The sequence below is a fragment of the Muntiacus reevesi genome, chromosome 2 (assembly GCF_963930625.1).
Source record: "Muntiacus reevesi chromosome 2, mMunRee1.1, whole genome shotgun sequence".
NCBI classification, from domain to species: domain Eukaryota; kingdom Metazoa; phylum Chordata; class Mammalia; order Artiodactyla; family Cervidae; genus Muntiacus; species Muntiacus reevesi.
In genome coordinates, this window is record NC_089250.1 from 15171341 (window position 1) to 15185604 (window position 14264).

Below are 14264 nucleotides of genomic sequence, written 5' to 3' on the forward strand. Positions count from 1 at the left end.
CGGGACAGAGGAGGCCAGTGTCACTGAGAGGTGGTGTGATAACCTGGACCTGGATGCAGAGGCAGGCACCCTGCTCCCACCTTCTTCTTGACTCTGTTCCTTCATGAGACTGGTTAGAGAGCAATGCAATCTCAAGTTTAAATCTTGTGGAAAACATCTAAGCTGTGTGCTCCAGTTCCAGCATTTACCAGAGGGCTCCAAGCCTACCAAAATGACAAATTCAACTCAGCTCTTCATCGCCTAGAATTCCCTTGGGAATTTCCCCAATGTAGAGGTTATTAGCAGGGCAGGATTTGAGAACTGCTGGACTTCCAGCTCTAATAGTTCTAAAATAGCATTAAAACAACACTCACACCCTCTGGCAACAGTTTTCTCTCCATCTCCCCTAAACTCCTTGTGAGGCGGGGGTTCAGATTCCTAATATAAAACTGTGAATTGTGACTTCTGCAGGCAGGCCTGAGTTTCTAATTCAGTAAAGAATAAAAAGGAGCAGTTCCGTGCCATTAGAGATGAATAATATTAATAATCACTTGCTTTTACTGATTTCCCCCTCCCTTTTTTTTAACTGAAAATCCTATGCTTTAGGACTTTTCTAAAAACTTACATAGATCATTTTATTTAATCTGCTTCCCTGGTGGCTCAGATGGTAAAGAATCTGTCTGCAATGCAGAAGACCCAGGTTTAATTCCCTGGCGAAGGGAATGGCTACCCACTCCAGTATTCTTGCCTGGAGAATTCCATGGACAGAGGAGCCTGCCGGGCTAGAGTCCATGGGTCACAAAGAGTTGGACATGACTGAGTGTCTAAGCACACATACAGAGATACGGGGAAGGGAGGGGAAATTATTTTTCCTTCTACCTCCCTAGGTTCTCCAGCTGAGGTCCCATTGATGGGACTGACAACAGACAGGGCAACAAGAGAAAAACAAACCAGAAATTTTTTAGCACATGCATCCTGCGTTCACGTGGCATCCAGTGATGAGTCACTCAAAGGGACGGTTAGACTGGGCTCTCTACACCCAACTGAGTCAAGGCAGGGGTAGGGGTGAAAAGGGGGGAAAGGGCACTTATGTAAAAGCAAATGACTTTCTGGAAAATAAATGGGCCCTTAGCCGAGCAGGGAGGAGAAATGATCATTTGTGCAGGCGTCTGGGTGGGGCACCTGAAGAGACTGTAGAGTTGCCCAGGGAGGGGAATTATGACAGTTTCTTCTTTGAGGGAGGCTCTGCTTTTAGACAGATGAGAGGCTTCAGGATCTCAAATGCCTTCAGCTCAAAATCACTTCTATGCCAAATGGCATGTTTTGGGATGACCAGTCCTGATCCTCTTTACCGTGTATGTGTTCAGGAAGAAGCTTCTGTCTGATAACCCGGGTGTGCCGCGGTGTCTCTGCATGAGGGACAGTGCTGGTAGGGAATCCCTTGGCCACTGGGAGAGAGAAAGACTCACCTCCGGCATTTATCTCCCATTCTTCGTCCCCTCCGAGGCTGCTATCACCAGTCCTACCTGGAGGGCACCCAGGCTGAAAAGGTTTTGGGTGAGAGATGAGGTGTCAGGCTTCACAAAAAGGCAAGAGAAGAGAGATGCTAAGAAATTGTTCATGGCTGAGGTGGGCCCCACCCGATCACTGGCCGTTCCTAGATCTGTATGTTCCTTTGTACAGGCACATTCTCAGCCCTTCTATTAAGGATCTCACAAACCAGACAAATCTAACCATTCATTGCATTGAAAATATTTAACCTTCTCACTTATTGAAGTTTGTGGGAGGTAAATTGAAATTGTTGATTTCAGTGGAAGCAAATCACAATTACACTTTATTCTGTACACAAGAGTTGCTCAAGCCTTGGGACTGGATGCAGCTTTGGCGTTTTTACATGGAAAAGTGCTAGTAGAAGTACAACGTGATATAAGGCAAGTTTATTTGAATCTTTGTTTTAAAAAAGAAACTTTCTCTGCGCCACCCTTTGCCCCCTTCCTTTTGCTCCCAATATCTCTGTGTGAGATATGAACCACTTCCAGACATGTTAAACTTGAAGCCCTAGTTAGTTTCTCAGGCTCATTACCAAGGATTTAAAACCTCTCTATTCATTCGACAACAATGGTTTCCATGGCAATTACTGCAACACATGACATTCCCTGCAGCTCTGCTTAAAAATGCACCAGCAGAATTGGCTACACACCAACTCGGTCCTTAGGAAAGGCTAGACTAGGCAGATTTTCTTCTCACTGATGCTGGCCTTGAAAAATTAATAATAATAATGATAATAATAATAAGTCAATTGATCATTTTGATTTCTTTGTACAATATTGATTTTCTCCTTTTATTTCCACCCATCACACCTGGGAAGACATAATTTCTTGCAGCAAATCATTTGAATTGCATTTATATAAAGGTGGCTGGGGTGAAGACAAAGTACTGACTGTAATTCCCATCATCCCATTACCCCCTCTCATCTCTTTCTGACTCTACATTCATTTTCTGTAGCCCTTTCCCCTTCTAAGAGAGACATAAATTCTGAAAGAATAAGTAGAGTGCCAAAGCAAAAACCCAGACGGAGCAGAGAATCGCCTTCTACACAATCTATCTGCCCTTCCTGCCTCCCACCAAGGAGTCAAACAAAAGGTGCACTTAAAATGCACCCGCAAGAAAGAGCTCGTCCAGTGAATACACTCATCAGTGAGGATACCTTTCGTTGAGCACAGGTGATGTGCGGGTACCATGGCAAGAGCTTTGCATTAATTACTTCATCACCATCCTGTGAGATCTGTGTTTTCAGCTCTGTACAAATTAAGAAATGCATGCTCAGAGAGAAAGAAATTTGTTTGAGATCATGCAGCCAGATGAGTCAGAACTGTGATTTTTTTAACCCAAATTGACCTGGCTCCAGAGCCCATGCTCTTGAATTAACTGATAAAAAGACTCATTGTCTCACTCAGGTTTGAGAGAAGATAGAGTGGGGAAAGGACAGTCAGGAAGAGGTCCAAGCTGTTACCTGAGCTTTGGACAGACTCCTGTACACTGGCTGCGACAATTCTAAACAAGTCTCTGCAGTCTTATCCCCTCATTTTCTTGGGAAATGTTATAATAATGGTGATGTTGACCTGCTTCCCTGGGTTATGTAACAAGGGACTGTGAAATAAAAAACAGGGGAGAGTTTGGAAATGCTAAGCTGTAGTGATGGTGATCATAAACCCATAGGGAGAGACACATGCAAAGGAAAGACAGAGGGAAAACACACAGAACAAGAAAGCTTTAAAACAAATGGGAAGAGGGGCTTGGCCCAGGAAAAATGAACAATATAATCCAGTTACCCTCATTCTGTCAAGCCCTAAGCAGATGTGTTGGACAAGAAATACAGCTCCTGATTCTAGCTTCTGGAAGCTTCTGGAAGACATGACTCTAGAGGAGACTATCTGGGTCATTCCTGACTATTTTCAGTCCAGAAATACATAAGGCTCTGAAAGATTTTGTGCATGTGTGTTCAGTTCTTCACAAGGAAGGATTGTGGACATAGAGGTTTCCTTTTAATAAGCATTGTAGTGATGCAAGTATCAGTTTTTTTCTGCTTGGGAGCCCATTTATATAACCATTAAATAAGGAGCTACATTAGCTTCATATTAAGGTAATAGCTATGCTTATCTAATTTTGCATTTACTTTACTTAAGCTAAGTCCTTAATGATAGATGATACCTTTAATTAAAGGTTGGCAATTAATGAAGTGGTTGAGGTTACCATGCTTGACTTTATGTTTATTTAGCAGAAATGAAACATGGAGGACCTCTGCATCATCTTCTCTTTTCCTACACTTTAGAAGTTATTTAAAGGAAAACTTTGGAATAATGCTCATCCATGTATTTTTGTGAAAAGCATTATTGAGTAAAAAAATAATGGGATTTTATTTTAAGGCTAGAGAGTCAAGTAATACTTCCAACAAACAGATGAAGAAAAGTGTGCTGACTTTAAAATTCAGTACAGTTGGTCTGAATCCCCAGTTGCCATATACAGATCAATTAAACTTTGGCAGAGGTCACCGGGTGGGCTCCCTAAGAAGGCTGACTCTAAAATAGAGATTGGAATATGGCAGATTTATCTGGGAGTGCCCTTGGGATGTACATCCAGGGAAAGGAAGAGAAAGAAAGAGCTAGAAGTAGGATTGAACAGAAAGAGAAGCTGAGGTTTCCCATAGTCTCAGCTGGCTCTCTAAGAGTTTTCAGCTGGCTCTCTAAGAAGCCCTGAAGCTGGGGAGACCCTTCAGAATGGTCCTGCGTTTAAGTGAGGGACCAGGCCTTTGTCATTCCCACACTGATTATTCATTGGATGGAGCCCACCCAGGAAGAGGCCATGACTTTGGGCAATGGGATTCCTTTCAGCAGAGGTGCAGGCAATGATCCACCTGCCAGGAGCACCCTCAACATCTGGGGAAATACATTCTGGAAAGTGGATATGGATAGCACATCACAACATCTGAAATGATATACTGTATCCATCCATCCATCCATTTATTCAACAGGTAGTTATGGACCTGCTGTCATCTACAATTAGGGTACCCAGTGATTAAGTGACCACCAAACCAGACCAGGCCCTTACCCTCATGAAACTTTCACCCCGGAAGAGTTTGTACTGAAGGAAGGGCTTGTACCAAAGGAAAACAAACAAATGAAATGATTATAGAGTGACAGTACTATAAAGAAAATAGAGTGGTAAGTTAGGGATTCTTGAGAGCTGAGGCCACTTTAAATACAGCCCCTTCAAAAAGAAAAGATTGAAGAATGAATAGACAATAAGGGAGTGGAGAGAATGAGAGTGAGGAATTCATTTGAAAACATTGGCCATGAGATAAAGGAAAGAGACCAGAGCTGCAGGAGGACCGGGTGTCAAAAAATGTCATTACTTGCTTTTTCACAATGGGTTTGCCGCCAGGACACAGATGTCATGAAAACCACCATTAAACCTAAGCCAAAATGGGAAAGGAAAAACCTGCATAAACATCACTGTCATTGGGCACTTAGATTCAGGAAAGCCTACCACGACTGGCCATCTGGTCTACATTGTGGTGGGATCGACAAGAGAACAACTGAAAAGTTCAAGAAGGAGGCTGCCGAGATGGGAAAGGGCCCTTGCAAATATGCCTGGGTCTTGGACAAACTGAAAGCTGAATGTGAGCATGGTATCACCATTGATATCTCCCTGTGGAAATTTGAGACCAGCAAGTACTATGTTACCATCACTGATGCCCCAGGACACAGAGACTTCATCAAAAACATGATTACAGGCACAGCCCAGGCTGACTGTGCTGTCCCGATTGTTGCTGGTGTTGGTGAATTTGAAGCCGGTATCTCCAAGAACGGGAAGACCTGTGAGCATGCCCTTCTGGCTTACCCTCTGGGTGTGAAACAACTCATTGTTGGATTCCACTGAGCCACCCTACAGCCAGAAGAGATAGGAGAAAATTGTTAAGGAAGTCAGCACCTACATTAAGAAAATTGGCTACAACCCCAACACGGTAGCATTTGTGCCAATTTCTGGCTGGAATGGTGACAATGTGCTGGAGCCAAGTGCTAACATGCCATGAATCAAGGGATGGAAAGTCACCCGAAAGGACTGCAATGCCAGTGGAGCCACCCTGCCTGAAGCTCTGGATTGCATCCTGCCACCAACTCACCCAGCTGACAAACCCTTGCGTTTGCCTCTCCAGGATGTCTATAAAATTGGTGGCATTGGTACTGCCCCTGTGGGTTGTGTGGAGACTGGTGTTCTCAAATCTGGCATGGTGGTCACCTTTGCTCCAGTCAGTGTAACAACTGGAGTGAAGTCTGCAGAAATGCACCATGAAGCATTGAGTGAAGCCCTTCCTGGGGACAGTGTGGGCTTCGATGTCAAGAACGTGTCTGTCAAAGATGTCTGCCATGGCAATGTGGCTGGTGACAGCAAAAATGATCCACCCATGGAAGCTGCTGGCTTCATAGCTCAGGTGATTATTTTGAACCATCCAGGCCAGATCAGTGCTGGTTATGCACCTGTGTTGGATTGTCACACAGCTCACACTGATTGCAAGTTTGCTCAGCTGAAGGAGAAGATTGATCGTTGTTCTGGGAAAAAGCTGGAAAATGGCCCTAAATTCTTGAAATCTGGTGACGCTGCCATCATTGATATGGTTCCTGGCAAGTCCATGTGTGTCGAGAGCTTCTCTGACTCTCCTCCCCTGGGCCGTTTTGCTGTGCATGACGAGACAGTCACTGTGGGTGTCATCAAAGCAGTGGACAAGAAGGCAGCTAGAGCTGGCAAGGTCACCAGGTCTGCCCAGAAAGCTTAGAAGGCTAAATGAATATTATCCCCAATACCTGCCACCCCAGTCTTAATCAGTGGTGGAAGAATGGTCTCAGAACTGTTTGTCTCAATTGGCCATTTAAGTTTAATAGTAAAAGACTGGTTAATGATAACAATGCATCATAAAACCTTCAGAAGGAAAGGAGAATGTGTTTGTGGACCATATGTTCTGTGTGTGGCAGTTTGAGTTATTAGTTTTTAAAATCAGTACTTTTTAATGAAAACAACTTGACCAAAAATCTGTCACAGAATTTGAGACCCACTAAAAAAAATTTTAATGAGAAACCTGTGTCTTCTTTTGGTCAACACTGTAACTCCCTGTAGTACTAGTTTGATAAGAGTTGCTCATAAGCTATTTCTGGTAAAACAATTTTCAAATTATGGGTTTGTATTTCTAGGGTGGAGCTTCAGGTTTGTTAACCTTGTGTTGAGAACTCATCTGTTTTAGTAACATTTTAAAATTGGTGCAACACTTTCTGGATTAGGACAGACGAGCAAAGAGTAACTATGTTTTATAAGTAAGCTAGTGTGTAAAGTCAGATTCTGTAGTATAAAAGCTGTTGCATATAAACTTTTGTATGGTTACATAAATAATGAGTAAATCTATGTCATTTAGTTTCCCAGTTATGAGGATGTGCGTTCACATTTATAATAAGTAGTTAATCTAAAAATGTGAGGCTTAAACAGTATTGAGTACTGCCCTGCTAGAGCTAATTGTATACAGGTTCTAGGAAAAATAAAAGATACTGGAAGCTAAAAAAAAAAAAAAAAAGCCATTGCTATTTTCTTGAGACGTTTGCAAGGCAACTGAATAGAGAGGAAGGAAAACATGGGTCAGGAGAGAAAAGATAACTCAAGAAGCAATGTCCCAGAGCAGGAGTTAGTGAAGTAGGGCCTGAAATCCAAACTAGCATCTGTTTTCGTAAACGTTTTACATGCCACATCTGCTTGACAACTTACTGTCTACCACTGCTTTCACGCTGCAGTATCAACCTTGAGAAGTTGTGACAGGGAACTTATGCCCACAGAGCCTGGAATTTTTGCTGTCTGGGACTTTACCACAAACGTCTGCTGACTTCTGGTCTAGGGGAAGGAAAAGAGAAGTACAGATCGGGATGTACAGTGATGGAGAAGAGAAGGGAGTTAGATTTTGATGGCTTCTGTTTCCTCCCATGACAAATTAAATAAGAATGGGAGGAGTTGGGAGCATTTGTAAACAGAAGTTTTGAAGTTCTTTATTTAGTGAATTTACCATCAAAGTGTAGTAGAATTCAAAGGAGTGGTATTGATTGCTCCTTGGAGTTCTGGTCACAAATTTAAAGTAAACTCAAGTTTTAAAAGGGACTACCAGTTAAGATGTTATAATAAGTTTATGCTTTGCCATCACTTCCTCTCTTCCAACCCACAGCAGTGAGAAATAAAATATAAAAAGAATAAAGAAAAAAGGGTTGATTGAGCTCAGAAAGAAGATAATCCTCTCAGTTTACTCAAACAGAGCAGAAAAGTAAGACAGTGTTTACAGCTGAAGCTGTGAGGCTGCTGGTAACTGGTCTAGAATCAGGCATTGATGATTATAAATGCATATCCCTCAGGTTAGGGGATAAAGTATGTTTTATTTCAGGCTCTCTTAAAGCTGAGATCTGGGCATATACATCACTTAGGTTCAGCAGAAGAAACAAAAAGGTTTAGCAGGAGAAACAAAATGTTCTAGAAATTTGAAGCATAGAGGAATTTAATACAAAGAAAATCACTGGGAAGGTGAAGAAGCATATTCTTAGGCTGGGTATCTTGGGATGACTTCCAGAACACCGTGGGACCAGCCACTAGGGGGCCACAACTTTTGCATCTTTGGGAGCTGCCCTAGGTAAGCAGCTGCTCAAAACCTGGACATCAGGAGAATGTTAACTAGAAACTGCCTCAGGAAAACACTGCCCTTGCTACCCATCAGAGACAAACAGAAGCTTCAGGAAGATTGCTTCTACCTCACTTGCACTTTCCTAATCCAGCATGGATGTACTTAATTGGCAGAGTCTAAATCACATCTGAGAAAGAATTTGTAGCTTTCCATAGAATTGACACTTTTGAACTGTGGTGTTGGAGAAAACTCAAGAGTCCCTTGGACAGCAAGGAGATCCAACCAGTCCACCCTAAAGGAAATCAGTCCTGAATATTCATCGGAAGGGCTGATGCTGAACCTGAAACTCCAATACTTTGGTCTTCTGATGCGAAGAACTGACTCATTTGAAAAGACCATGATGCTGAGAAAGATTGAAGGCAGGAGAAGGGGACGACAGAGGTTGAGATGGTTGGATGGCATCACCGACTCAATGGACATGAGTATGAGTAAGCTCTGGGAGTTGGTGATAGACAGGGAAGCCTGGCATGCTGCAGTCCATGAGGTCGCAAAGGGTCGGACACGACTGAGCCTAACTGAACTGAACCTCTCCAGATAAAAGGAAACAGCAATGAAAGTGAAAGTGGTTCAGTTGTGTCCTAGTCCTTGCGACTCCATGGCTGTAGCCCGGTAGGCTCCTCTGTCCATGGAATTCTCCAGGCAAGAATCCTGGAGTGGGCTGCCATTCCCTCCTCCAGGGAATCTTCCCAACCCAAGTATCAAGCCACCCTGGCTCACATGGTAAAATATCTGCCTGCAATGCAGGAGATTCTGGTTCAAACTTACCACAGTGAAGTGTCATAACATACATTGTTGCTGACCGGAGCCCCAGGGTCTTTCATTATAAAGAATTATGAATCTTTTGAAATAAATAGGGGGAGAAAAAAGTCCTCAGGGACAGAAACTAGGTCAGATCACTTCCTGGGTCATCAGAATGACCTGGGTCATCAGAATGACATCAGAATGATCTGATGAGCCCTGAAACACCATTGTTGTATTTACACCTGAATAGTGACATGCATAATGTATTTATGAAAAAGAGTCTGGACCAAGGAACCACACTGCAGAGTAAGTCTTTTAAGAGTTCCTACTTGTAAGGCTTAAGTTAGATATAAAGGGAACCCAGAAAGTTATTTTTTATTGGGGCAGTTTAGTGTCTATTGAGGTCCCTTGTATGTTTCTTTTCTTCCCTGGATGTCACTAGATTAAATCTTACAACTAAATTTCAGGATTCTTGGAATTTATACCTTATCTGCCTTGCCTTACAATTCCATCGGTATCCAAGAGTTTTATGTAGCTGTATGTCTTCTTTTTTTTAATATTTTAACTTTGTTGGAGTTGTTGTTTGGTTGTAAAGTCATGTTTGACTCTTTGTGACCCCATGGACTGTAGTGTGGTAGGCTACGCTGTCCTTCACTATGTCCTGGAGTTTGCTCAAACTCATGTCTGTGAGTCAATGATGCCATCCAACCATCTCATCTTCTATAACCCCCTTCTCCTCCTGCCTTCAATATTTCCCAGCATCAGGGTCTTTTCCAGTGACGCGGCTCTTTACACAGTTGATTTACAATGTTGTGTTAGTTTCAGATGTACAGCAAAGTGATTGCTATACATATATTCATTTTTGTTAGGTTCTGTTCTCATATAGGTTATCACAGAATATAGGGTAGAGTTCCCTATGCTATATAGTAGGTCCCTGGCAGTATCTATCTTGTATGTAGTAGAGTGCATGTATTCATCCAAAGTTCCTCATTTATCCCTCCCCCTTATATCATATTACACTTTAGGGAAGTAATCTGTACCAAACCAATATTGGATTCTCTTTATCAAGAAATCTACAGTCCAATGAAATAATAGCAGAAAATAGATCATTATGAGTACATACACTTATGTTTTTATTGCTTATATTGATAATAATACAATATGCAAACATCCTGCAGTATACAGATAAAATCTATCTGTAACGTAAGTTTAAATCTGTAAATAAGGCTCAAATTAAACAAGGAATAGAGCATTCTGATTAATCAAGTATTTTAGACTTCACCTGATTAAAAATTTAAATAAAAATACTTATTGAGCAGGATCTCCCTGATGGTCTAGTGGTTAAGACTCTGTGCTTCCAATGCAGGGAGCACGAGTTCAATCCCTAGTTGAGAAACTAAGAGCCCTCATGCTGAGCAGTGCAGCTGAAAAATTAAAAAGAAAAAAATTATTGCACCCCTTGCACATTTAGGGTGATGATTTCAGTGTCACAAGTGATACAAAGAAGCATCAAAAAATGTCCCTACTTTCCCGAATTTTAGCTTATGTATTTTTAAATTTATGGAATATTTTATAAAAGCCATTCAATATCAAATATCTAATTGAAGTGTTACTCAGATTATTTTAAAAATTGCTCTGGATGTTCAGAGCAGAAAAGGGTTAATGTGGTCTGATCTGGTCAAAGAGAACTTTAGAGAGAGTCTGTGTTTTTAAAGAGAAATTGGAAAGTTTTAAATGGTTAACATGTAAATTTGGAAACAGAAATGCAGAAGACATGCTCCATAGCATCAACTTCTTAGATAAAGGGTGTTTGTACAGGAATGATGGGGAAATAAGGTTATGTGGTGAAAGACCTGGATGGCAAAGACATTAACCCCCCAGTAGGTATTTGGGGCCAATAGAAGACTTTGGGGCAGATAAAGAAACTATGAAAGCAAGAAAGTAGGACTAACTGATGACAAGATACAAGTAGGGTTGTATAAGAAAGACATTAGAGGTTTGAAATATTGGTGGTGGTATAATATAGCGCCAGGCATGAAAGGTTACACCTCTACTCCAAAGTAAGGAGAAAAGTGAAGAATAAAGGTCTGAATAAGAAAAACATTAGGATCAACCAACAGACATTCATACTAATTATTAGCAGTGAGATGACAACAAGAAATAAAAAACCAGAGACTCCAGAGAATCCTGCAAGATTCGATTTAGTTAGGAAAACTGAAGTATTTCTCATGAAAATAGTGAAAAACAGGAAAGAAAGCTATTTTATCTCAAACCAAGTATTCTTGTAATTTTGAGGGATAATATGTACAAGCAACCCCAAAATTAGTAGCTGACAATGTGTATGTTCATGTTTTATCTCAAGCAGTAGCTTTTTACTTTGTCATAATGCTAAGAAATGCTAAGCACATCTAATAACTTTTTCTAAAAAGCAACTTTGACAGTGGAAGAATAAATATTCAATAGGAGCATAATTCTTCACCAGGTCAGGCATATGGTGAATGTTTCATTGAGTCAGTGCCCCTGATAATGGCCAGAAAGCATAAATAAACAAGCACAAGCATGTGTATTACTCATTAAATCATCCTTGATGGGCCTTAGAGACTGAGTAAAGAGAATTTACCAAATGACCAGTGCAGTTTAAGGGCTGACTCATGGAAGGAATCTTAGGAAACCCAAGCTTCGTGTTTAGCTTATACTTCTCTTCTTGCTTTGCTCTGTTAACAAAAGTTGTTGGCCTTGGCTAATTGATGTTTCAAATAGATTAAGGTAATAGACAGAACGTCATTGATGTTGGAGATTCATTCTCGTGGAAATGTAAAGAAATTTTAATCTGCCCAGTATCTGATCCAGACGGTTCTTCTTCTGCTAAGTGTGTTTTATTAACCACGTCAGGAGTTTTGTTTTGTTTTTTCCATTGCGAGATCCATTCTACCACCAGGCAAAAGGAATTCTCTCTCACTCTGTGACCTCTCTGTCTGACCTAACGTCAAGTAACTGCAATCTATTCCAAGAATTGAAAACCTAGCTTTCCTCTGCCTCCTAAGTTGATGTGTTTATTTTTTTTTAATTTATTTGTTTATTTGTCTGCACCAGGTCTTAGCTGTGGCACACAGGATCTTTCAGTTGTGGCATGAAAATTCTCCATTATAGCATGTGGGATCTAGTTCCCTGACCAGGGACTGAACCTGGGCCCCCTGCACTGGGAGTGTAGAGTCTTAGCCCTGGACTACGAGGACAGTCCCATGTGTTTAGTTTTTTAGGTCACATACATCCAATTAAAACAGATTCAGTTGCAGAATAGATGATAAAAGGTGGAAGACTCTCAAAGGACAGGAATTTACTTCAAGTTATATAAATATGGGAGGGAACGAAAATTTATTCCTGGTTTCTACTGGGAGTATTGGGCACTTTAAAATTCCACAACTCAGAAAACATCTTTCAAGAGAGCATCAAAGGAATCCTGTGACCCCTGGCAAGGTCAAGAATCATGAACAGACATTATCTTCCAAATCTGGAGGAGGAAATCATATCAAAGTAGACTTTAAATCAAAGTGAACATTTTATCAGTCTCATGAGCTAATAAAAAGGTTCTGTATCTTGAACCCTTTGCAAAAATTGCAAAGGACAACCTTTCTAAGTATCTACCTGCTTCTTTATCTGACTAAGCTTTTAGTCCCCGACTTTTTCTGCTTCTCATGTGGCCAGAACTCCAAAAGCCCTGTCTCATCCCTGTAGGGAAATAGAGAACAAGTCAAGAGCTTCAGGCTGTAAGAGAAGCTAAAGGACTTGGAAGGTCAGATGACTGGGCATAGCTAACTGAGAGTTTCCTACCCATTACCCCTTTCTTTAAATTTTGCCGTTAACATGTCAGGAGAGACTACCCAGATTGATTTTTAGGTTCTTTAGCACGATGTGTGATGAGCTTTGTCAGGCTATGTTTTGACACCGTTTGCACTCGAAGAAGAAGAAATCAACCCCAGAAAAGGCTCTGATGCTCCTAATTATCTAGTCAATATCTCATTAACTATGAATCTATCTGAATAGTTAAGGGAGACGGTGTGTCTTCAAAACAAGCACATGTTCTCCCTGAGCCAAACTCTGAGTTTGTGTCCAGGGCCTGCCACTTAGGAATGTTTCACCTTGAGCAAATTGTTTCAATACCACAGGTCTGACTTCCTCACCTGTACATTGTAAATAACAACAGTGCCTGCTCCTCAGGGTTCTGAGAGTGAAATGAGCTAACACATGTGATGCATTCGGTTCAGTGGTTGTCTCCTACTTGGTGCTCTGTACAAGTCAGCTGTTGGGATGTTGTTACTATTCTGACTCACAATGAAAACTTGATAGCACCACAATAGTACTCTCCTTTTGTGAAATTGCCTAATTTTCCTAGGATCCCTTATCTATCCTATCACTGTACCCTTACCATGTTATTTCCCTTATCTGGATTAACCACTGACCCTCCTTCCACTGAGTGGTAAAACCTGACACCAAATTTAGGATGTTTTCTCTATCTCACTCATTTCTATCCACTCTGATCCTTTCTCTCATTCCTCATCCATCCTATGTGACATATTCTACATTATCCTGAACAACCTACATAAAGTAAATACACCAACACTAGAGTTACTCTTGCCAATAGCAAGTTTGTGTTATACCGAAAATATAGTGTTGCTTATGCATATCTGGATGAGAGACATGTTTTCATTTTAGAAACCAAACAGGAAGAGGCTATTCTATCCCCAAAGGGGTTTATAAGCCCACTCCATCACTGTAGCAACAAGGCAAGCACTAATCATACCAGGAGGAGGCACCATCAAAGCCAAGGTCTCCGATCACAGCAGAGAGAAGCTCAGAGGCAAATACTGCATATACTCAGAGCAAGTGCATAAGCAAAGACTAAAACAGGGGCCCTGAAGCAAGAAGAAAACTGCTGTGGGCCAAAAGTGAATGATGACAATATCACAGGACACACAGAAGAATATCTAGACTGAACTCAAACTATTCACTGAGCCTCCACGGCCATGGGTTATTTCTTCTTACTCGAGAGGAACTGAAGGTTGAGAAATCACTTTGTCCACTCTTTAGGTGTTCCTAGTAGGAATAAAAATCTGTATGTCATGCTTATTGTAAAAATTGGGTTCAACTGTTCTCAACAAGTCAATTTATCAACTTTCATGAGGTCTTCAATTTTCATACATGACAAATAATCCAGTGTGAGCATGTACCTGGGGTTTGCCCTACAAGACTATTTCCAGTGGACTACTGATTTACAAAGTGT

General features: G+C 41.3%; 1 pseudogene; it reads left to right on the forward strand.

The window, feature by feature from the left end:
• The first annotated feature begins 1543 nt into the window (after positions 1-1543).
• On the forward strand, positions 1544-6754 carry LOC136157106 (elongation factor 1-alpha 1 pseudogene; annotated as a pseudogene).
• The last annotated feature ends 7510 nt before the right edge of the window (positions 6755-14264 follow it).